The sequence below is a fragment of the Callithrix jacchus genome, chromosome 4, assembly GCF_049354715.1.
Source record: "Callithrix jacchus isolate 240 chromosome 4, calJac240_pri, whole genome shotgun sequence".
NCBI classification, from domain to species: Eukaryota; Metazoa; Chordata; class Mammalia; order Primates; family Cebidae; genus Callithrix; species Callithrix jacchus.
The window spans coordinates 148,716,045-148,741,647 of NC_133505.1; the positions used below are offsets into that span (position 1 = coordinate 148,716,045).

Here is a 25,603-nt window from a genome sequence, read left to right on the forward strand (position 1 = left end):
GAAAACTTAAATGCCAAACTTAAAGCTATAAAAACTCTGGAAGATAATCTAGGAAATACCATTCTGGACATAAGACTTAGCAAAATTTTCATGATGAAGATGCCAAAAGCAATTACAACAAAAACAGAAACTGAAAAATGGTTCTAATTTAATTAAAGAGCTTCTGCAAAAAAAAAATAAATAAATAAATAAAAAGAGCTTATGCACAGCAAAAGAAATTATCAACAGAGTAAACAGCCAACCTACAAATGTGAGAAAGTATTTGCAAACTATGAATTCAACAAAATTTTAATACCCAGAGTCTATAAGAAACATAAAGTATCAAGCAAAAACCAAATAACCCCACAAAAAAGTTAGCAAAGGATACAAACAGACACTTTTCAAAAGAATACATACAGGTGACCAACAAGCATATGAAAAAATTCTCAACATCACTAATTATTTGAGAAATGCAAATCAAAGTTACAATGAGATACCATCTCACACCAGTCAGAATGACTATTATTAAGGTAAAAAAAATAACATATGCTGGCAAGGTTGTGGAAAAAAGGGAATGTTTATACACTGCTGGTGGGAATGTAAGTCAGTTCAGCCATTATGGAATGCAGTTGGGTGATTTCTCAAAGAACTTACAGCAGAATTACAATTAACCCAGCTACCCCATTATTAAGTATGTACCCAAAGAAATATAAATCATTTTACCATAAAGACACATGCATGTGTATGTTTACTGCAGGACTACTCACAATAGCAAAGACATAGAATCAACTCAAATGCTCATCAATAGTAACTGGATAGATAAAATATTATATGTACATATACAGCATGGAATACTATGCAGCCATAAGAAAGAATGATATCATGTTCTTTGCAGCAGCATGGATAGAGCTGGAGGCCATTATTCTAAGTGAATAGAAAACCAAATACTGCTTGTCCCCATTTGTAAGTGGGAACTACACATTGAGTACATAGGGACACAAAGAAGAAAACCACGGACTGCAGAGCCTACTTGAGGGTGGAGTGTGGGAAGATGGTGAAGATTAAATACTATCTATTGGGTATAAAATAATCTGTGCACCAAACCCCTAAGAAGTGCAATTTACCTATATAAAAAACCTGCACATGTACCCCTGAACCTAAAATAAAAGTTGAAAAAAGCAGACTTTTTTTCAAGAAGACATAATAATCACCAACAGAGATATGAAAAAATGTTCAACTCACCAATCATGAGATAAATACAAATCGAAATCACAACAGTTAGAATGGCTGTGACTGAACAGACAAAAAATAATATATATTTGCAAAGATACAGAGGAAAGAGCTTTTATAACGCTGCTGTCAGGAATGTAGTTAGTAGAATCCCTATGGAAAACAGTATAAAGATTTCTCAAAGAACTAAAAATACAACTAGCATGTGATCCAAACGTTCCCTCTATGGGTTACCTATCCAAAGGACAAGACATATTTATATCAAATGATGCACTTGTGTTTGTTGCAGCACTATTCACAGTAGCAAAGGTATGTAATCAGCCTAAGTGTTCACTAGTGGATAACTGGATAGGGAACATGTGGTAAATGTAGACACCATGTAATACTATTCAGCCATAAAAAAAATAAATCAAGTCTTTTGCAGCAATATGGCTGGAACTTGAAGCCACTGTTTTAATTGAACAGGTCAGACAAAAAGAGCAATAGTTCATAGTCCCATTTATAAGCAGTAGCTAAATAATGTGGATACATGGATGTAGCATGGAATGATAGACAATAGTTACTCTGTCAAAATGACACCAATAGACTGACAAATTTCTGGAAATATTCACTGGGGTAGATAAGGGAAGATGAGAGAGAGGAGGAGGAAGAGGAAGAAAAAGAAGGAGAGGAATTCATATAGACATTAATGGAAGGAAAGGCAGGATATAGCTATAAATGCTATAGAGATTTAAAAGATAGCAAGAGAACATTATGAATATCCTTATGTCAAAAAATTAAAAAATTTTGGTGATATGGAAAAATTCCTAGAAAAAGTATTAAATTACAAAACTAACACAAGGAGAAAAAGAAAATTTGAATATACCTGTAGCATTTAAAGAAACTGAATTGGTAATTATAAGTATTCTCAAAAATAAAGTACCAGGGACCACAAGTTAATTTGAAATAAGAATTTAACTTAAATAAGGAATAATTTGGGTTGGAAACTGTGGTTCATGCCTGTAATACCAGCACCATGGGAGGTCGAGGCAGGTGGATCACGTGAGGCCAAGAGTTTGAGACCAGTCTGGCCAAGAAACCCTGTCTCTACGAAAAATACAAAAGTTAGCCACCATGGTGGCACACAGCTGTAGTCCCAGCTACTCAGGAGGCTAAGACAGATAATCACCTGAACCCAGGAGGTAAAGGTTGCAATGGGCAGAGATAGTGCCACTGTACTCCAGCCTGGGTGACAGAGGGAGACCCTGTCTCAATAAATAAATAAAGTAGGGAATTATTTTTAAAAATACAAAGAATAAAATTACCAGTTAAAATTGTGGTTGAGACTCCTCTGGTAACATGTAAGTAGAAAGTAAGTATTGTACGTTGAAGAAAACTTCCCCAAAACAAAGATTCTAAGTATATAACATAAATACTGTGAAGGCAAAAGCAAAAAGAAAGAGGAGAGAGTGTCAGTTTCTCCTTAGAGTAGTTACTGCATCAATGGCAACAAATGCAGTGTGTAATAAACCTTAATAACATGAGCAGCAACCTCATTAAGTAAGAGAAATAGGAAGAAGACAAGAGATGAGCAGGTGGAAGCCTGGGAAGAAAAGCAGGAAAAGAAATTACAGCAGGAGAAATAGCAGCAAAAAGAGAGAAGCAACAGTAGACATTAACCTGAACGTAAGAACATAGAATGTCTAAAGAAATTTGATTTACAAAGAAAATCACAGCCCAACAAGTAAGTGTGTGATTTTTTTTCAATATTAAAACATGGGAAATTCTAGTCAAATTATTACCTACCTAGCTTTAAAATTCTCTGTCACCCAAAATTTCAGCAGGCAATTCACTGAGTTTGAGAATGTGATTTATTTGTTTTTTCTGTTACTAACTTTTATGATCCATACTTTTTTAAGAGTACTGCTTTCCAATAGAAACTCTTTTGATGCTTATTATAACACTATGATTTTCACATTGATGTTCATCGATGTGAATTTTCTTTTCTTGTGTCTCTGCCAGGTTTTGTTACCAGGATAATGGTGGCCTCATAAAATGAGTTAGAGAAGATTCCTTCTCATTCTATTGTTTGAAACAGTTTCAGAAGAAATGATACCAGCTCTTCTTTATACTTCTGGTAGAATTCAGCTGTGAAACCATCTAGTCCTGGACTTGTTTCGTTTGGTAGGCTATTAATTGCTACCTCAATTTTAGACCTTGTTATTGTTCTATTCAGGGATTTGGCTTCTTCCTGATTTAGTCTTGGCAGGGTGTATGTGTCCAGGAATTTATCCATTTCTTCTAGATTTTCCAGTTAATTTGTGTAGACATGTTTATGGTGTTCTCTGATGGTAGTTTGTATTTCTATGGGATCGAGGTGATATCACCTTTATCATTTTTTATTGCATCTATTTGATTATTCTTTTTTTTCTTCTTTATTAGTCTGGGTAGTGGTCTATTTTGTTGATCTTTTCAAAAAATCACCTCCTGGATTCATTGATTTTTTGAAGTTTTTTTTTCTGTAGCTCCTTCAGTTCTGCTCTTAGTTGTTTCTTGTCTTCTGCTAGCTTCTGAATTTGTTTGCTTTTGCTTCTCTAGTTCATTTAATTGTCACATTATGGTGTCAATTTTAGATCATTCATGCTTTCTCCCGTGGGCATTTAGTGCTATAAATTTCCTTCTACACACTGCTTTAAATGTGTTCCAGAGATTCTGGTATGTTGTGTCTTCATTCTCATTGGTTTCAAAGAACATCTTTATTTCTGCCTTCATTTTGTTATTTATCTAGTAGTCATTTAGGAGCAGGTTGTTCAGTTTCCATGTAGTTGTGCATTTTTGAGTGAGTTTCTTAATCCTGAGTTCTAATTTGATTGCACTGTGGTCTGAGAGACAGTTTGTTATTATTTCCATTCGTTTGCATTTGCTGAAGAGTGTTTTACTTCCAATTACATGGTCAATTTTAGAATAGGTGTGAATATGGTGCTGAGAAGAATGCATGTTCTGTTGATTTGTGGTGGAGAGTTCTGTAGATGTCAGTTATGTCTGCATGGTCCATAGCTGAGTTCAAGTCCTGAATATCCTTGTTAATTTTCCGTTTCATTGATCTAATATTGACAGTGGGTGTTAAAGTCTCCTGCTATTACTGTGTGGAAGTCTAAGTCTGTTTGCAGGTCTCTGAGAACGTGCTTTATGGATCTGGGTGCTTTTGCATTGGATGCATACATATTTAAGACAGTTAGCTCTTCTTGTTTCATTGATCCCTTTACCATTATCTGATGCCCTTGTTGCTTTTGATCTTTGTTGGTTTAAAGTCTGTTTTATTAGAGACTAGGATTGCAACCACTGGTTTTTTGTTTTGTTTTGTTTTGTTTTGTTTTGTTTTGGTAAATATTCCTTGATACCTTCATTTTGAACCTATGTGTGTCTTTGCACATAAGATGGGTCTCCTAAATACAGCACACCAATAGTTCTTGACTCTTCATCTAATTTCCCAGTGTGTCTTTTAATAGGGGCATTTAGATCATTTATATTTAAGTTTAATATTGTTATGTGTGAATTTGATCCTGCCATTATGATGCTAGATATTTTGCCCATTAATTGATGCAGTTTCTTCCTAGCATCAATGGTCTTTACAATTTTTTGCAGTGGCTGGTACCAGTTTTGCCTTTTCATATTTTTTGCTTCCTTCAGGAGCTCTTGTAAGGCAGGGCTGGTAGTGACAAATTCTCTACATTTGCTTGTTCATAAAGGATATTATTTTTCCTTTGCTTATGAAGCTTAGTTTGGCTGGATATGAAATTCTGGTTTGAATATTCTTTTCTTTAATAATGTTGAATATTGGCCCCACTCTCTTCTGGCTTGTAGGCTTTCTGCCAAGAGATCTGCTGTTAGTCTCATGGGCTTCCCTTTGTATGCAACCCAACCTTTCTCTCTGGCTGTCCTTAGCATTTTTTCCTTCATTTCAATCTTGATGAATCTGGCGATAATGTGTCTTGGGGTTGCTCTTCTCAAGGAGTATCTTTGTGGTGTTCTCTGTTTTTCCTGAATTTGAATGTTGGCCTGTTTTGCTAGGTTGGTAAAATTCTCCAGAATAATATCCTGAAGAGTGTTTTCCAACTTGGAAGCTGTGCTACTTTAGTATCTGAGGTATGGAATATCCAATACACCTTGGACTTTTTCTAAACATCCCACTTCTACAAATGTAAACTAAGATCACCTTGGCACTACTGACAACACATTTACACTATTCACACAAATGAAGCCTGAGATAAATCAAACATTCCTGTATCTTGTTATTTCTGATATTAAACTAAGATACGTTTTTCTGAATTTGTATTAAGCTCTGAACATGGGATTTCACATTTGATTTTCTTACAGTTCATTTTATTTTGTGTCAGACAACATTCTGTTCTGAAGCTGTGCTACTTTAGTATCTGAGGTATGGAATATCCAATACACCAAAGGAAATTATTTGATTGTAATCAATCAAATAATTGATTACAGAATTTTTCCAAGGAGAATTTTAAAATAATATTTCAACCTAGCACAATATGAAATGCACATTATACAAATTTAAGAATGTAATAACAGGGCCAGGCATGATGGCTCACATCTGAAATCCCAGCACTTTGGGAGGCCAAGATGGGTGGGGCACCTGAGGTCACAAATTTGAGACCAGCCTAGCCAAGATGGTGAAACTCCATCTCTACTAAATACAAAAAATTTGCCAGGTATGGTGGTGCATGCCTGTAATCCCAGCTACTTGGGAGACTAAGGCAGGAGAATCACTTGGAACCCAGGAGGTGGAGGTTGCAGTAAGCTGAGATTGCATCATTGCACTCCAGCCTGAGTGACAGAGTGAGACTCCACCTCAAAAAAAAGAAAGCCATTCAGAAAGACTCTCACACCATAAATAGTGTTATCAAAAAGAAAGAATTAGAAACTAAGGTAAGCTCTTTTCTAATTAAGCAGTTTTGCATGTATCTTCTGGGTCACATATTGAATAGAGAGAGGGAGAGTTCATTCCAGAGGATAAATGCACAAGTAAAAGGCCCCAGGTCATACACTCACATTTACCCAAGAATTAATGAGAAATTAGCAATGAAAGGAAATTGTCTATTTCTTTAAAACTAAAATGTCAAAGGGTCTTTCTATGCCAATTGTTCCTGCTAATATTAAAATAATAAGTATACATGTAGAGTCATGTATGATACAAATGTAAAATTTTATTATTATATTATGGAGTGCCTGCTCTTAATTATTAAAAGGTTATAACTGAGTATGAAGTAAAGAAGCCTCGATAATATCTTAATCTTGTTACATTACTGGAATGAATCTACTTTTGGCATAAAACAAATCATCTTTTCTAGTGATAAACTACATAATTATTAACAGAGGCAAATTAACAAGACAGCAATTTATTTTTATTTTATAAAATTTACTAGCATCTTTGTGCCCTTACTAATTCATAGGTGGCTTTTTAGCCTGTTGGCATCACTGAATAAATTAATTAATGCATGTAAATAAATAAACAATCTGAATTTTATGCAAGTTTTCTTAATTCTTTCAACAAGTAGTTTTTCTTTAATATCTACTGTATGCCCACCCATCCATGTTTAGGGCACTTAAGCAATTTAGAAAACAAGTGGATGCCTTGTATTAAATTATTTACAACCATCCACAAGTCAGTTGCCGAATATATATCTGAAGCCAACCTAACCAACCAGTGGATTCTGCTGAGCCCAAAAAAGAGCAAAGTCCTCCATTCAAACAGAATTAACTTATGCACTGCCGGTATACAGTTCAGTCAGGAAGTCTTGATATATATTTTCCCAACCAGAAAACATGTGAAAATTACTTTGACTCCTTTCCCATAACATTATGCATATTTGAAAGGAAATGCAGTTATCTTTCATGTTATATTGATTATTTTTGGCTTTCACTGACTCTAACAAGGTAGACCAATGTGGGATTTTACACCTTGCTAGAAACAGCTTCAGCAAAACATGTTATTATTAGCTTCATCTGCAATTATAATTTCAATACCACATTTTGCCAGAATAGAAAGAGAGGCCAAGAAAAACAGAAACCATAAATGAGAAACAGCTTGGTCATGGATTAAGGTGCCAGCATTTTATTCAGTTTATTGGATTCAGGTTGTGTATCTGCTCTGTGAATAATTTCATTTTACTTAAATATCTTTATAAATGAACTGTTTGTTTAAAAAATTGTTTTAAGTTTGGGAAATTCCTTTTTTAGCAACTAATTAACAGATTTTGAGTACTCATTACTATGTAAAATATTGTTTATATTTTTCTCATTTTTATTCTAATCTCCTCTATAAATATGTAATTACTGTTGGTATCCCCCAATTATAATATTGAGAAAATTCCTTAATGTTTTTGTGCCTAGTGACCCTTAGTCAGTTGGTAATGAATTAATATTGTCAATCTGTATGAAATCCCTATCAAACACTTTGTACACAACAACACAGGATCTGTAGTCCACAACAAGAATCTTTCCTTCAGGTTAATTAGGTATTTGGAATTTGTGGGACAGGTTCTAGTAATTGTTATTATTTATGATATATATAAACACAATTAAATTCTCTATTTTTTTGCCTTGCAAGTAAAAAAGGGAGATATATAACACAGTTAAAATATGTGAATTTGATCACAGTAAGGTAATAAGGGATATTCCTCAAAGAATAATTTATGTTAGATTTCTTTCCCCTCCGATGACTAATGGGTAACCACTCACTCATCTACCTGACAGGGGTAGCTCTATTATGAGAGAAACAATGCTTACAATGTGCTTAGCATAAATAAATGGTAACAGTAACAGCTTTAGCAGATTTTCTTTTCATTGCAGTTGTGGTATTGCTGCATTTTTGAACATGTATTTTATTTAACTTGTTAACTAATCCAAACCAGTAAATTATCACGACTGGTTTCTCTTCCAACTATTTTTAATTGGAAGACTGGCCGTCGTTGAAAGAGTTTCACCATCTTTCCATTTCTACCACTGGATTTAAAGCCTTGGCTGATTCTCAACCTATTTTTTATTCTCTCTCTTTTTTTTTTTTTTTTTTTTTGCAAGGGCCTAGGAGGGGGAACTCTGTTCCCATAATCCATATGATTCTTAATAAATTATAAAATTCTTCTCTACCTAATTTTGAGTGTTTCATCCCTGAGAAATTTGACTACTGTATCTCAGATACAGGCTTTTTATATTTCAATTGCCACACAGAAAAACAGTATTATTCTTCAGTGGACTCTATAATTTAGACTCCTACTAGTCATCTCACTCAAGGAACAGCCAGTCACCTGTATAAGTGACACAGGGAAGGCAAACCCCAAAATTGGGGCTTTGCCTGGGAAGGTTCTTGGCTTCACCCAGGAAATACTTCAATGGCAAGCTGGTGGTGTCACTTTTATTGAAGCAGCCATGTACAGAAGCAGCAACAGAGGTACTGTTCTTGCAGGGACCTACCTAATTGGCAGTGTGCCCAGAGTAGCAGCTGAAAGGCAGTTCTGCTGTCATATTTTTACCCACTTTTAGTTGCATGCTAACTAAGGGGCAGATTATGCAGAAATTTCTAGGAAAAGGGTGGTAACTTCTGGGTTGCCTGGTTGTTGCCATGGAAAGGGGCAGTAACTTCCAGGTGTTGCCATGGAAATGATAAGTTGACATGGCACACTAGTGGGCATGTCTTATGGAAAGCTGCTTCCACCCTTTCCTTGTTTTAGCTAGTCCTCAGTTTGGTCTGGTGTTTGAGCCCTGAGATGTGTCCCACCTTTACCTCACAAGTTATTTTAGGTCCAGTCTTAATAAGTTCTGCTTCTCTGTTTTCACACTGGTGTTTTATTGAGATTCTGGTATACTCATGATAGACTCATGAGTACAATGATAAAGAAGGACCAGCAGGCAAACTGACTGTTCTGAGTTACTTGTTCTTCTGGGGTTTTATTCAAGAGTTATATACATACTTTTTGTTTGGTAGTAAGCCACAATCTAAATGCCTTCCTATGCTTATAATGAAAGAAAGATATACATAAGCTTATAAATGAACATAAATCTTTGTCATCTTTATCCAAACCTACAGAAATTGAACAGAACTCCTGATTTAGGTTAACTAAAAACTGGGCAGTGTAAATTTCTTCTCATATTTCAGGATTAAATTAATGTAATTGTAAATAAAAGAAATAAAACTCCAGAGCAAAATTAAGTATTACCAGCAACAACAACAAAAAAAGAAAATGAAAGTACAGTGGAAGCAAGTGGGACATAGATCTTGCTTGTTCCTGTATTTGCCTACTGATACCCTGCCCTTGTTGTAGCTATTAATATGGGTCCAGGGACAACTTGAAAGAGCTATATGCAATTAAACTTACAAAATATTGTGATATTTTATTGAATTTATTATTTCTCCAAAACTTTTGTGCCTAAATGACCTATAAGTTCTGGCTATTGCCTATATCCCTAGCCTTATTTCATACCAATTTCCTGTTTCCCTGCTTGCTCCCTACCCTTGATGGTAGCCATGCAAAGTATTCTTAAGTTCCTCAAAAGAGTCACCAGATTTTCCATCTCAGAGTCTTTGCACAAAATGTTCCTTCCCCAACTCTACACTTAGCAAAATTATACTTTGGATCTCTACCTAAATGTGATCTCTTCAAAGAGGCCTTTTCTAATGTCCATTCTAGACTCCCTCATCGAATCTAGTTTTGCTTTCTTTTGGTTTCATAATGTTTATCAGTTTTTATCTCTGCATAAATTTGGGTGGCAATGTTTTTACTGTCTTTCCTTTAGTGTTTATCCCAGTAAACTGAACTTGCTTAACAGTGAGAAAACACAATAGCTCACTTGAGAGCAAATCCATATAGGTAGGTCAGACTTCAAGGTTGCTTGATTCAGTGATAAATTAGATTGTACAATTGCTGCCAGTAACTTTATATCTCCTTGCTCATATTTAGCTCCAGGGAGAGACCTGGGTTCAGTAACTTAAGGCCTGAGCAAAACATTTGTAAAAGCAAAACTAATCTCAGATTTCACTGGACAACACTGGATTACAAACTTTTACTTGAGCTGATCACTGACCAGGCAGATGCAGTTTCCAAGGTTCTGACCCATCCTGGAAGCTGAGTTTGTGATGATTTCTCTAAAGCATAGATGGTGCGGGAGGGAGATAGATACATAAACCAAGTTAGCATTCTGTTATAAAGAATAAAGAGGAAATCAATGCTGGGTAAACAATTGCAATAACACCATATTACTATGTACACAGAACTTGTTTATCTTGTTTGAACTTTCTAATATTATCTTCAGCTTTGTTTTTAATGTTTTTAAATTCCGTGATTACACTATTTACTGTTCAAATTAAATGAACAAATGTTATTTCTACTACCTTGCAGGATGATAATTTAGATAAATTTAGATGCAAATTTATATGTAGCCAGAAGCATATTTTCCATCAAAACCGACTACAAAACTCATTTTCTAAATCTATGTCCTTCCTAGGAAGGTTAAACATAAATAATGCCTGATGCTATCCATCTTTGACAGGTCAGGCCACTATAACAAAAATACCATAGTCTTGCTGGCTTAAACAAGAGACATTTATTTCTCACAGATATGGAAGCAGGGAAGTCCCAGGTCTAGGCTCCAGAAGAGTCTATGTCTAGTGAGGGCCTCCTTCCTGGCTTGTAGACAGCATCCTTTTCAGTGTATACTCACATGGCCAAGACAGAAATAATTTCTCTCATATTTCTTTGTGTCAGGACACGAATCTTATTCATGAAGGTGCCCCTCTCATGACCGAATCACCTCCCACAGGCTCCATTCCTTAATACTACCACAATGGCGATTAGGCCACAACATATGAACCTGAGGAGGGGGAAGATACAAACATGCAGTCTATAGCACTATCTATTAAGAAAGCTACTTTAATTTTTTACTCTGGAAAATTTCAGTTTACCAAGTAGTTAGGAACATTGTAAATAAATTCTAAAAGACCAAATTGGAAGGCATAATGCCAAATCATGTAATATTTCACTTAAAACACCCTTAATTCTACATAGGATTTATATAGTCACATTGTGCCTAAGACAGTTAACTACAGAGCAGTAAGAACATGTGGATTTGAGGTAGAGAGGTGCAAGATAAAAAAAGTTTATGGCTGTACCTCTCCAGGTGCATTCCAAGGTCATAGAAGCACAAGAGTCAAACTGCATGTGAGGATCCCTTCACAAGCATCAATATAGCACTGCAGAGAGATCTGCAGGAGGTTGGCTTGTAATGAAACATTCAAAGCTCAAAGCATGCTCTCAAGGTCAGTGCAATTCCAGGATCCTGAGCTGTCTCTGTAGCTCAGATTGTAGTGAGAGAGGAGAAGCTATCCTAGAGTGATAATTAAACTATCTGGAAATATTTTGTGAGTTCTTCTTTAAAAGAACTTTTTTAAAACCTCTATTACTAATGTAGAATGCATTTGTATTTGAAGAAGTTAGTAGAGATGTGTCAAAGTTTCTATTCTAAATGTATTTTACATCAGCAAGTTCAATGAAAGACAGCTAATCAACTTTGTAAGCATGCATACACACACGCATGCAAAGATACACGTGTTGATACACACACACATATATACACATACTTAGATTTATTGCAGGAAAAATGGAAAATAATATATTATCAGCATATCACTTCTTATTTCTAGAAATAAGAATTAAATCATAGCTTAATGTAATCCAGAGTCATTTTAGTCGTTACCATTTCTGTTGTGTGTCTACTCTATACCTGGCATTTACATTATCCAAAGGCCTCCATACTAAGATTGTGCAGTTTCTGCACTGTCCACAAGTGACTAGCCACAAAGGTAGGGAAACCTACACACTCTAGCGAGGGTTATGCTCTTTACAGCAGAATGTATCTACCCCAAAGTGGTACCTTTCTCTAATTCATCCACCAAAAGAGGATGCTTTTTTCTAATCTGCACAAAATTGCAGCATGTGCTAACAGCTGTGTTACAATTATCTATTATTCCTGGCAACAAATCCTACAATGTAGATGTTATGAATTCCATGTAATCTGAAGCCTTCTGACATGGATTATTCTTTAAGTTACCAAGTAAGACAATAGGAGCCTATCCCATCTTCCTACTTGAGAAAACTCAAGAGTCTTCAATATGTATTTGGATTCCAGTATTCAGCTGATGTGATAGTCTCTAGTTAGAATTTTGTGTGTTACTCTAGCTGTCTCTCTACCAGTCAGTCCTGTGACTACTGTCATCTTACAACATCATGTTGCTCCATAGGAAATCATGACTTCTTTATCTGAGTTACCTAGGGCAGCAAATCACACACAAGCTATTAGTTACAAACTCATCAATGTCTCTGGATAAGAAAGAGAAATTACAAAACAAATCAGCAACTATTTAAAATCAAATATCACATATCAGTTATTATTTTTATTACTTCCATGGGGAGTTTATGCTGGCTGTGAGGTTCCTCAGCCCTAGTCTGATACCAAAATTCCAGGACTCCATTTCTTTTAGCCAAATCTCTTTCTGAGCCTTCCCAAAACAACTTTACTGGGAACTAACATATTGCTCACAATCTCTTAGTTCTTTATTATACAGAATTAAATTCTTTGTTTCTCTACTTTTTTTCCTAAGACTACAAAGAGCTAATCTTTCATAATCCCTTTATTTTAGATTAAATTCTTAATTATCCATGAAATGTAGATGTGGCTCCAATTGTCATTTCTTCTCTAGAAAGCAATCTTTTCTTTTCTGATTCGTTGTGTCTACAAATGGGAAAACAGACCTGTGCAACTTACATAAGATTACTTAGACTCCAAAGCCTACTCTCTTTTCATTAAACACCAATTTGAAAATAATTTAGCACATAAGAAGAAGAAATTCTGGACTTGAACAGAATCTTTATGCTAATATCCAGGGGGAAATTATCACATGAACTCCATACATTTATCATAATAAATATCATTGAGCACCAACAGCGTAAAAGGAACAGATGCCTACAATATTGAATTTATGTTCTACTAAAAGATACAAGCATTGAACAAATATACACACGAATAAATATATGTATTGTAATTAGTACTAATTATTATAAAGGGAAAGAATGGGATGCTATGAGCTAGTAAAAGAGAAGATATTTTAAAATGTAGCTAATCCTTTCTGTGCTTTTTGAAACATAAGGTAAAATTCTTTCCTAGATATTCTGAATACCCTGTATAATTTTTTAAATCTCAGAAACTATATGAGCCCAATAGACATATTTAACTGCCACCTTAATTTCCTAATTAAGTTGTTCCTCTTTTCTGAACCTGTCTCAAAACAAAATGTAACGTTTAGGAAGCAAGCAAACAAACCCACAAGTAACAGCTCTGTAGAAATCATCTACTTTCTCTCATCTCTGCTCACGAAGCTGGATACCTCAAGAATAAACCACATAACAGTGCATCAAATTGAGATCACGTTTAGTGCATAACTGCATGCACTTGAAAGCAGTTTTCCTATGAAGTTAATATGTTTCCTTGATTAAACCCTTCTCTCACCACTGAATCTGTAACACTTAACACTTGGTTGAAGCCCAGGCCTTCTCCTCCATAAAGGAAGTCTGGAATTATCAGATGGGAAATCCTACTCTTTCTACCTCTAAACCTCATTGTTTCTGCACCCAATTTCTCCTGCATTTTAGCTGTTACAAAATACACATCTTCCTACATAAAGCCAAGCACTCTGTGCTCTGAATCTCATCCCCTTCAGCCTTCTCAGAAAACACATCCTATTTATTGTCCTTTCTCTCTTTTGCTATCTTTATCTCATGCTTCCTATTAGAAAAAATAAGCAGAACAAAGATCCTACCTTCAATCTACATTTCCCAACAGTTGCTTTTTCTCACCGTACACCTTCTCTAGACAAACTTCTCATAAGGTAAGTCAGTAACTTCACTTCCTGACCCACCATTCCCTCCAACTCTGCTCAACTGAGTTTTTACTTCTCTATTACACAGCTTGTTATGGAATGAAAGTTTGTGTCTCCCCACAATTCCTGTATGGAAGCTCTAATCCCCACTGTGGCTATGTTTTGAGACAGTGTTCCTAAAGAAGTAATTAAGGTTAAATAAAGTCATAAGAGTAGAACCCTTATATAATAGGATTCACGTTATTAGAAGAGACATAGGAGGGCTCCTTCTCTTACTCTGAACCTACAAACATGGAAGAAATGCCATGTAAGGACATAATAAAAAGGTGGCTGTCTGCCTGCTCAGAATAAGGCCACACCAGAAATTGAATCTGCTGGCATCTTGACCTGAGATTTCAATGGCCAAAATTATGAGAATATTAATTTCTGTTGTTTAAGCCACACAGCCCATGGTATTTTTATTATCGCAGCCAGAATGGACGAGTGCACAGTTCTTGAAGATGTCACTGAAACCACGATATTGCTAAATTTAATGGACATGGTCCAATTCTCATAATAAACTGTTTCATTAACATTAACTGAACAAATACTTGTGAGTACCTACCACTGTACTAGGTGCTGAGAAAGCAGAAGTAAACAGAAGCCGCAAGTGCCTGTTCTCATGGAGCTTACATTCTAGTAGGTGGGAGATTGACAATAAACATCATCAAATGGACAAAAATAATGTCAGATAGGGATAAGCGTGTGGTGATGATACTAGTGTTAGTCAGTGAGTTTCCTCCCTGAGAACATTCTCTTTCTATATTTTCCTAGCTGTACTTCTGCATCTCTGAATGTGTTTTTTGTAGGCCATGTGCCAGCCTATGTTCCCCTAGACACAATATAGATATTGAAAAGTCTCCAATCTTGATCTTGGGCATTATGTGTCTTCAAATAAGATATCATATTTATTTACTATATTACAAATAACTCCCATTATTATATCTTCAGTTGATACTCTTCCTTGGAGATATATGTATATCTTCCCTTGAATATCTTAAATACATCTCAATCTGGTTTTCTTTCCCAAAAAATAACCCTTAAGTATCCTAGAAAAAATATGTCAGCCACTGTGATCAATTAATTAACAGTTTAAATATTAAACACCTTTCAAAACATCTTTTCTCTTCAACCTTGTTTTTTGACTAACACTGCTAAAAATTCTCCTAGTCAGTTTCTGTCTCCTTTACTTATAACCCCACTTAAGTGTGTGCCAAGGCTTTCTTTCAAATGAAAATATGATTATGAGTTATCCTATAAGTGATATATTTCCACTGGTTTAAATATAATGAGTAAAACTGTGAGAATATTCTAAGGCTTGATAAAAGCCATTAGGATCTTATAAAATATGCTCTCAGTTTTTTACCTCCTCACTCCCTAAACACCACATGTCTTTCCTTTTCTCAAATGCACATACTCAGCCACCTCCAAGCTTTTCAACAGGCTTTTTCTTCTGCTTAAGAAAAGATTTTTCCAACCTTCTTATATGATAAGCTATCGACTACACTTTAAATTTTCAACTCAAATTTGCTTCTCTAAGAAAGTCTTCTCTACCCCAATGTAGTTGTTATAGACCAAAACCTTTATACTCATTAAACTCACATCTTGAAAATAAAAAACCGAATAACCAAATCAAATAAATAGAATATCAGCAATCCAGCCATTTTACTCCTGAATATACATAATAAACAGAAATATGTAATATTAAATACACATGTGGTAGTGTTTATATCAATATATAATATAAAATATCAAAAAACATACAGTAGTGTTGATAACAATATTATTGGCTCCACACTGGAAAAATCCTAAATGCTCATTATAATGGATACATTGTAGTGAATTTATACAATGGAACACCATGTAACAATGAAATTGAACAGAGTACAACTGCATAAACAGTAATGAATCTCACGAATATAATACTTAAACACAAAAATGAGAAAACACAAATTTTGTGTCTTATTTCACTTATATAGAGCTTAAAGATAAACAAAACCAAGTCTATAGTATTAGAAATCAGCATAGGGGTTACCATTGGCTGGCACAGCAGTGACTAGAAGGGAATAATTAAGATTTTGGGGTCATAATAATATTCTGTTAATTGTTCTGGTGCTGATTATAAGGGTTGGTTTCCTTTGGTGCATGCATTGAACTGTATATTTATAGTTTGTGACTGTCTTATGTATACTCTACTCCAAAAATGTTATTTAAAAACATATAATAGTTCATGCTGATTAAATGGAAAGAAATGAAGCTAAAAATAAAGACCAAAATGCTATAGGGGGAAGAAGGTTTGGCAGTATGGTAACTTTTTTAAATAGGGTAATCAAAGAATGTCTCACTGAGAAGGTGACTTTTTAAGCAAAAATATTAAAATTAAGGAACATGCTACGTGGATATCTGGGAGAGTGTGTTCTAAAAGAAAGAGAAAACCACAGTGCAAAGCTCCTTGAGTCAACCCAGCATTTTCAAGGAACAATAAGGAGGCCAGTATGGCTGAACGTAATGATCAAGGGAGGAAAAGCATAGAATCAAGACAGAGAAGTAATGGGGAAGTGTTGAAACCAACCCAAAAGTCCCATAGACAGTTTGGTGGGGTGTTTTCCCCCAATAAACATAAATTGACCCTTCTTGTCTTAAAGCTTGAAATTCACCTTTGTTTATAGTTTCTTCCTTAGGAAAAGACCATCAGACCACTCAAAAAGTATTAAAGAAATGAAACTCACCAGATCATTGCATATAGACAATGAGACAGCAGGCCCCTCATTCATCATTATTTCCTCCTTACCCCTCCCAGATTTCTTCCCTGCTATAGAAATTCCTAATTTTATTCTGTCAGGTAGATGGATTTGAGACTGATCTCCCAGCTCCTTGGCTGCAGCACCTGCTGAAAGCCTTCTTCCTTGGCAATAATCGTTGTCTCAGTTATTGGCTTTCTGTGTGGTATGCAGCAGGACCTAGCCAGAACCCCTGGTGTTTCAGTAACAGTGAAACCAAAAATTTCAAGACCTGTCAATGATTTAAAGGGTTTTGAATTTGTAGAAGTTAGTTCCAAAGGGAACCATCTTTCCGAGTAATCACATTTTTGTGAAGCTCCCTTCCATATTGAACCTAGCCTGGCCCTGTGTAACTAGTAGTGTGGCATCCATTACTTCATTATAAAAAGTACTGCTTCTACCTGTGTCATTTGGAATGCTTACTCTTGGGGAAGCTAACCACATGTAAGAAGTCTACCTTGAGATTTTCATATTATTGAGAAATACGAGTGAGGCAATAGGAAGGCCACATGTTTAGAAAGAACACAGCCAGCCCTCAGCTGCTTCAGTCATCAAAGCTAAGTCACCAGATCAGTGAATGAAGAAGTCATCTTGGATGTCCAGTTACATGAACTGTGCAAACCTTATGAATCCAGCCCTAGCAGCATTTGACTGCAATCACATGAAAGACCTTAAGCAAGAACCACACATCTGAATGCAGCCAATCACAGAAGCCTAGAGGTAATAAATTGTTATTTTAAGCCACTAAGTTTTGGGGTGGTTTGTTACTCTGCAACATCTAATCAAAATAGGATTTTTCCCTAAGTGAGACAGAAAGCTATTGGAAGATTCTAAACAGAGGTATGACATATTTTCAAAGGATCACACATGTGTGGTGTGCTGTGAAAAGACGGTAAGAATTACTAGAGGGCAATGGCAGAAGTAAAAAGATTGCTTAAAATTCTGTTGCACTCTTTGCAGTTCTTATAACACTTTCACAGTTTTAATTAAATAATTTATGTTGTAACTTTTTAATATATTTCTTTTTGCTATACTATAGTTTTACGAAAGGAAGGAGCATGTAGATTTTGTTCACTGGTGAATCTTCAGTGTCTGGGAGATGCCCAACAAGTATTTACTGAAAGAATATATGACTATATGAATGGATGAATGAATGAATGCTTTAGATGTCTAACTAAAGAAAGACTTCATTCCTGGATGTCTTCATGGTTTGGGGCTTCTCTTTTCCTTTAATGTGCTAATTTCCATTTTCTATTTCTTTCAACTTAATGTCTGGTTTTAAAAATAATTTTCAATATGCACAAATAATGCATGAAAATGAGAATTCTCTCATCATTTACTGAAGAATTTGAATATAGAATAATTTTAGTATTTTAAAATCCAAATGCAGACATTACAGGAAATGAAACAAAACCATGACTGCATTGAATATGTATTTCTTTCTTATGAACCATTCTAAAGCCTACAGAATATGAACACCTTTTCTTTACTACTTCACAGAGTGAAATAGCAAAGTCTAAAAAATCAAAGGAACCATCTCTTTGTAAAATTGCATAAGATCAACGATTGGTTTATTCTAACATTGCAAATAAAGAGAACACTACCAAAAGGACATAGACTATAATTTTTTTAAAAAATTACATGTCCATATATCCAACTCCATTAGCTTCAAGAATTATTCGGTTAACCATGATTTATTTAGTTTTGCCTTATTTTAAATTTTTTGTAAATGAATTATTTTATTACTTATGAGTGTCTGTTTCAGCATCTCCACATTTTAACCATGAGTCATTGTTTTATCCAAGCTTCAAGATGTGATCCCACCAATGTATGAAGACCAGATCCAGGTATCAATGATAGGCTATTAAATCATGCGGTATGTGAGAGTGGCTCTATAGAAAAAAAAAAAAAACACTTTCTAGTATCCACTTGTATATTCTGCCCTTCCATTTCCATATCCCCAAGATCTGTTTTCAGATACATTCTCCAGTGTCCTTCCAGAAAATGTTACTTTTAGCAAAAAATGTTAATTTTAGTTAATTTTTAGCGAATTCCCTGTTTCTTCCCATAGGAGATACTGTACTGTCCCAGTTGGTCTGTAGGACATTCTGCAAAACATCACATTCATGACACAAATGACATCACACTAATCAGAAGTGTAACCAGAAACTTTCACGTATTGTTTACATCGTGGTAAGCCACATATGTAGCAGAGAGTGGGAAATAAATCCTAAAGCATTCAGGTGCCTGCTGCATTGTTGAAGTATTTAGCAATCCTGTGCTATGAGACATGCTAAGACATTCCATTCCAATTATCCATTGCTGCATATAGAACTACTTTTTAACTTAGAAAAACAACCATCATTTATTTTGTTCATGAATATTAAATTCAGGCAGGAAATGGCCAGAACAGCTCATCTCTGATCCATGTAGCATCATCTCGGGGTGGAAGCATATTCACATGGCTATCAAGTTGAGGTGCTGATTGGCCGTGAACTCAGCTGGAATTGTCGGCTGTAGATTTTGGTTACTTTTCACACGGAGCTCTCCTTGGGGCTTCTTGGGATTTCTCCTAACATGTCAACTAGCTTCCAATAGGGGTTGTCTCAAGAGGCCTGGGACAAAAGCTACAAGCTACTTACCACTTGGCTTCAAAAGCCCCATCTTTCAACTACATTACATTGATTAAATAAGGAACTACAGCAAGCCCAAATTAAAAAGAAAGATAATTTGATTCAATCTCTAAATGAAAGGCATAGCAAAAAAATTGTACCTTTTTAAAAGCTACTATATCATCCATGAGAAATGGAAATAATTGCATTTTGAAACACCTACAACTTAAAAAAGCAATAGAGCATTTAGTAGACCTCTTAGACTTTGGAAATTGCACATTCAACACTTTGAAATACTGCTTCATCTCATTTATTGGGTGACATGAATGGATATAAGTTTTGAGTCGAGCCCAGAGCAAAAAGAATCTCTCTAACATGTTAAAAATTCAATACAAGCATACTTGTCCCTTGATACATGTAACGCAGTAGACCTCCTGGTTCTAAAGTTATTTATGGTAGATAAAAACTCATGTACAGTTTCTGACAAGCCCTATACAGAAAGTTGCAGCATAGATCTCCAAGATCCTGGAGCAAAGCTGTCTGCAACAGAGATGTACTCACCATTAGCAAAGAAACTGCTGCATGTTCTATGTCCCTAGCAAAGGTTGGTATCCTGACCATGAAAGACATTAAGTCATAATGTAATTAGCACCACTTTTAATAAGCTGGTTACTGTCAGATCAGCCAAATTCTATAATGGAAATGACATCTTCAAGGTAGGGCACGAGATGTTGTAAGGGTGCAAGACTGCCTTCTTACCTCTGTTATGTCAGCATCTGTCTGTTAGCTTACACCCACATTTTAAGGAAGTTCCTCATAATCGGCTAGTAGAAAAAAAAAAAACAACCTTAAGCTTTGTTCATGGATGAGTCACAATAGTTGTAATGAGTAAAATATGGACTGCTTTCACATTACATTTCTCTCAGGGTGGCCTGTGACAGACAACGGTGAGGAAAAATTTTCCATATTGGCAGAACTTTTAACAGAACACCTGAACAGTTTCCTCAAAAAGTAATATCCAGGACTTGAACTCAGATCCAGAACAAGTAAACTTAATAAACATTTATAGAGCTCTCCACTTTAAATATATAAAATATACATCTTTGTCAGTACCACATCACTTCTACTCATAGGTTTAAATGAAATATTGATCGGCCATTATTAAGCACAATTATTGGCATTAAAAAGGTTTTCAATATCCATTTTTAGAATAAAGCAACATTCCTGTTCTCTATCCCTCTTTTTCTTCCTCTTTATTCCTCTCCTTCACTCCTTTTTTTCCTTTCTTTCAAAACAAAAACAAGTAATATACAGTGGACAGTGGTAAATGACTCTGCTGGTTGGTAAAAGCAACTAGCAATATTGGAAGATTCAAGAAAAAGAATTCTAGATGGCTCATCAAGGGAAGCTCTGCCAGCATCTGTCCTCATTCACCCCAGCGCTTGAGCACTGAACTCAAAAATAAATAAGCCATCGTGTCATAATAAAAATACACATGAGCCAAATACCATGGGCTCCCTCATGCTAATCAGTATTAGGTAATGCTGATACTGAATGTCAGATCTGTCAAAAGCAGAGATCGCTGTTGAGCCCTTGATGGATGATGGTACCATCCATCTAAGAGACCAACTCGCCACTTGGAGGAAGGTTGAAAACATCAGACCACTTACCTACTAAGGGGAGTAGTGACTTGGCCTGACTTAAATTATTCTTGGCATAGAACTGTCTGTCTTTCCCACAGCACCTTGCACTGCACCACCACTGGGTTTACAGAATCTTGAAAAACATCTCCTAGGACCGAGGGTCACACTTTTAGAAGGAGAGGTGACAATGATGAATAACCAAGGAATGTACTGTTTCTACCATACATCATGTGGTCTCCTGAGGGCCAAGCTAAGCACCAACTTGGAAATGACATATCAGAGATTGGGACATTGTCCTTCTAGGAAAAGTATAGTATTTAAGTAATGGCCTTTACTGTATAAGACTTTAAGTGACATGGCCACTCTAATTCTGTGAAATCAAATTCATATGTAATAAAGCTTGCCCATACCCAGTGTGTACTTTTCTGAATAAAGACTCAACATTTAAAAGAAGGCGTAGCTGTGGTGGCTCTGGCCAGTTGTCCCGGCGCTTGAGAAGGCGAGGCTATGCATTCAAGACCATACTGGGAAGCATGAGAAACTCTCGTTCATTAAAAAAAAAAAAAAGCTAGAAAACATGAGTCTGGGACTGAAATGGTGAAATTAGGATTAGTACTTCTAATTATAATTTGCAGTTATCTATGTGGGATAATTAGTGATTTCATGACTACAACTTTAGGCTTTTCTGAACTAAAGGTCCTCATTCCTGGAGTAGGGATGGGAAAAGCTATTCTAACCAGCATCCTTGTTAAGGGTTCTACCAAATCCAAAACTGAGCAGCTGTGTGGTCATTTGGGTCTTCATGCTGGTAGACTGGCAGACAAAGAAAGAATTACTATAATGGCAGGAATGCTAGTGTTCATGATGCTATAATGTGCTGCTACATAATGAAGACAAGAGGGATACATCCTTCCTTCCTTCTGGAAATTTAGGGGATTCACTGGAACTCATCATATTGCTTCTAAACAGTGATTACCCAAGAGGGAAAAGCAACTTTACTATTGTACTATTGCTTTGTGTAAAATATTTTAAAGAATGTACACTGCTCTTATCATTAAAATTCAAAAACATATTTTATAGATGTTTAATGATAAGGTGTATATTAAACTTAATTTGTATGTTTTTCTAGATATAAAAATTTATTTCACTACATCTATTAAAAGTTTATTCATTTTATTAACCACAAGGTTTGATTTGATCTTTTACCAGTACTGCTGTAACTATCACAGTTACAGCAATATGAAATATAATCTAACATAATCTATTCATTATTTCACCACTTCTAAGAATCATATCTTATCTTGAAGTTTTCAACTATGATTTAATACATAGTAACTTATTGGGAGCCTCATCTGATTTCCTGTTGTCTATTAATAATTAAAATGAATTAAAATAAAATCTGAGTTTGTTTTCACCTAATGTTATGCAATTATTTGCTTTCATAGAAAACAAACAGGAAAGCCACAGGAAAATAAATGACTCACTGAGCAATTAATTATGTAGTCCATTGTGATACCTTTTGTACAGTTATTTAAAGCTGGTGAGTTACATCCAAATCCCAGCTCTGATATGTAACAGCTATATGATTTTGGTGAGTTACTTATCTTTTTCTGAGATTTAATTTCCCCATTTGTAAAAATGACAACATGAAACCTAGTGACTATTTTAAGGAGTAAATGTAGTAATGTGTGTAAAAGCACTTAACATACTGTCTAAGGATAGGCCTTCAATAAATATCTAGTTGTTTCCTTCCTATTTAACTGCCTTTATATCACTCTTCTTTCTTATTTTTCCAACTTTCTTTTGTTAATTTAAATTTTGTGTTAATTATGGACTTAAATATATAAGTGATAGATGATATAACAAATTAACATCATTATCTAGATATATCATATATGACATATATAACTATTTATATACACATATGCAAAATGAAGTTAAATATGGATATTTCCAAACTTGACATTATCTTGATATTTTGTCTTTTTCCCTGTGAAGGCAATTGACAAACACATATTCTGTTTCTTTTAATAGCATGCTACATGCTACACAGAACATAAATGTTCTGCATCTCTGTCTGGGGCACCAAATCTTGAAGAAAAACATAATATATTACTACAAAAATATGCTTTTATTTTTAGTTAACCCTTGTGTTTATTTGCTAGGCCTGCCATAATAATGTACCACAGACTGGCTGGTTTAAATAGCTAACTTTAGTTTTTTCACAGTTTTGCAGACCAGAAGTTCAAAATTAAAATCAGCAGGGTTGGTTTCATCTGAAGGCCATGATGGAGAATTTATTTTGTTTCCCTTCTTGGCTTACAGATGGCTGTCTACTCCCTGTCTACACATCATCTTCCCTCTCTAGGTATGCATACTGTTACCTATGTATCTTCATACAAGTTTCCTCTTCTTATAAGGACACTAGTCATATTGGGTTAGGGCCCACTCTAATGACCTCATTTTAACTTAATCACCTTTGTATATATCCTTATCTCCAGATCAGTCACATTCTATGGGTACTGGAGGGTTATTACTTTCACCTGAAATTTTCAGATGTAAACAAAAGTTCTCTGAAAAGGAATTTGGAGGAAAGAGACATTTTTTTCACAGTGAAGAGTTTGCAAAACAGCCTTTAGTGTAAAAGGAAGGTGCATTCCACAGAACAAAGAGAGGGTTTCGGTTTTATAGCAAAAGTTCTTTCCCAGGTTCCCAGTCAGGTCTGTTTATGCACATAAAGAATACAAGTGCTTAGTTCTAATTGGTAAATGCAGCTGACTTCTGATTGGTTGATGCAGCTGAGTCCTGATTGGCCAAAACTCGTGGACTCTAAAAGTCCCAAGGATAAAATGGTGTGGGATTTGTGGGAGCTCAGAGTATGTTTGTGACCTTTGCTCAGCAAATGAGCATTTACTGTTTTAAATTTAGGCCTAGTTACCACTCAAGATCCTTTGTGAAGGATTGGCTCTTCTAGGCTCACATTTGTTCACACAAGAAACACTATTCTGCTCAAAGCACCTCAGAGGCCTCCAGCAACCTTTCCTATTTCATTTACCAACTTCTTATTTGATCTCTATAATAACAATTGCAACCATAGTCAATATCCAAAAACTAACAGAAAACAGCTAGACTATCAGAAGTTATCTTCTTCAGCATTCATACCTACAAACTTATCTAAAGCTGAATTTACTTTTCCTTATTTCTCCTGTTCTCAAAAAAGTCACCTTTCCAAGGAAGATTCATTCCTACTCCTATGCAGATTATCTGACTTTTCACACTGTCATGTCAAGACATGCTCCACTGGTACTCCTGTTCTTGCTTTTGTAACTTCTTCCCTCTTACTGGCTCCTTGTGATCACCTGTCTATGTACAACAAAATAGACTCTTTGGAGCCTTTGATCCTGCCTATCTTCTGATCAAAGAAAGAACCTTGAAAGAACAGTTTATATTTACAACTACTCTCTGTCTCCCCAGACCACAATCACCTTTTAGTGCACTGTGGAACTTCTGCCACAATGTCACCACTGATACATCCCTGGCAAGGTTTAGCATGGACACCTAATTACTAAGTTCAATGAGTCGTTTAATGACTTCATGTACTTTTTTAACCTCAGTCACATGACAATATTAATAACTCTTTTCTCCGTAGTGTCCTTTGCTCACTCCTTTCCTTCAAGATTCTTAAGTGTTATATTTTCTATGAAGAATTTCTAACATGCACATACCTTGCCTTCATGTCTAGGGAAGACTGCACCAGTTCTTTGGTACCACTACTCATCTTTTTCAAATCTCACCTCTAACTCTGGCACACATATTGTTCATCCACTAACCTGCACAATCCTTGAGGTGAGCTATCCTGCATTACTTAGTAATTATGACTTTGTTTTATGGTGCTAGTCACCTAACAGATAATCAATGAATATTTGTTTATTATACTGAATTAAAATACTCTTGTGGCCATTAATTCCAGCATCTCTGTAATGAAAGTCTCTTTTCTACATTGTCCCATGGAGATGATCATTTATCCAATGTTTGAAGACTTTGTCTTATATATCTCATTTCTTTCCATTTGATTTCAATAGGTTGAAATATAACTCTCACCATACTCTTAGGTGGGGAATTCACAACTAGGGTATCATACTAAGTCAAAATAAAAATTGTTGTAAAAGGAATATTGAAAGAGTTCCAAGAAAGGGGTTATTAGAATTAGGAAGCAAGTTAATACAATATATGATAGAAATATAAGAAATATAACATATACACATTTGGCTTATATATTATTTCATATTCCCCAAAGACATGATTTCACTCACTTATTTAATCTTTACAAGAAACAAACATAGGTAGTTTAAGCTTATAGGACTTTGATATTAAAATATATAGAAGTAAACCCTG

At 35.3% G+C, this 25,603-nt stretch overlaps 1 long non-coding RNA gene across 1 annotated transcript in view; it reads right to left on the minus strand.

Annotated features, from left to right (window-relative positions):
• The window catches only part of LOC144582359 (uncharacterized), a 557,277-nt gene that overhangs the window by 439,800 nt on the left and 91,874 nt on the right, over nt 1-25,603 (minus strand). Inside the window, exon 3 of the long non-coding RNA XR_013534937.1 lies at nt 20,325-20,389. This is a non-coding gene — a long non-coding RNA (uncharacterized LOC144582359). The remainder of the gene's footprint in view (nt 1-20,324; nt 20,390-25,603) is intronic.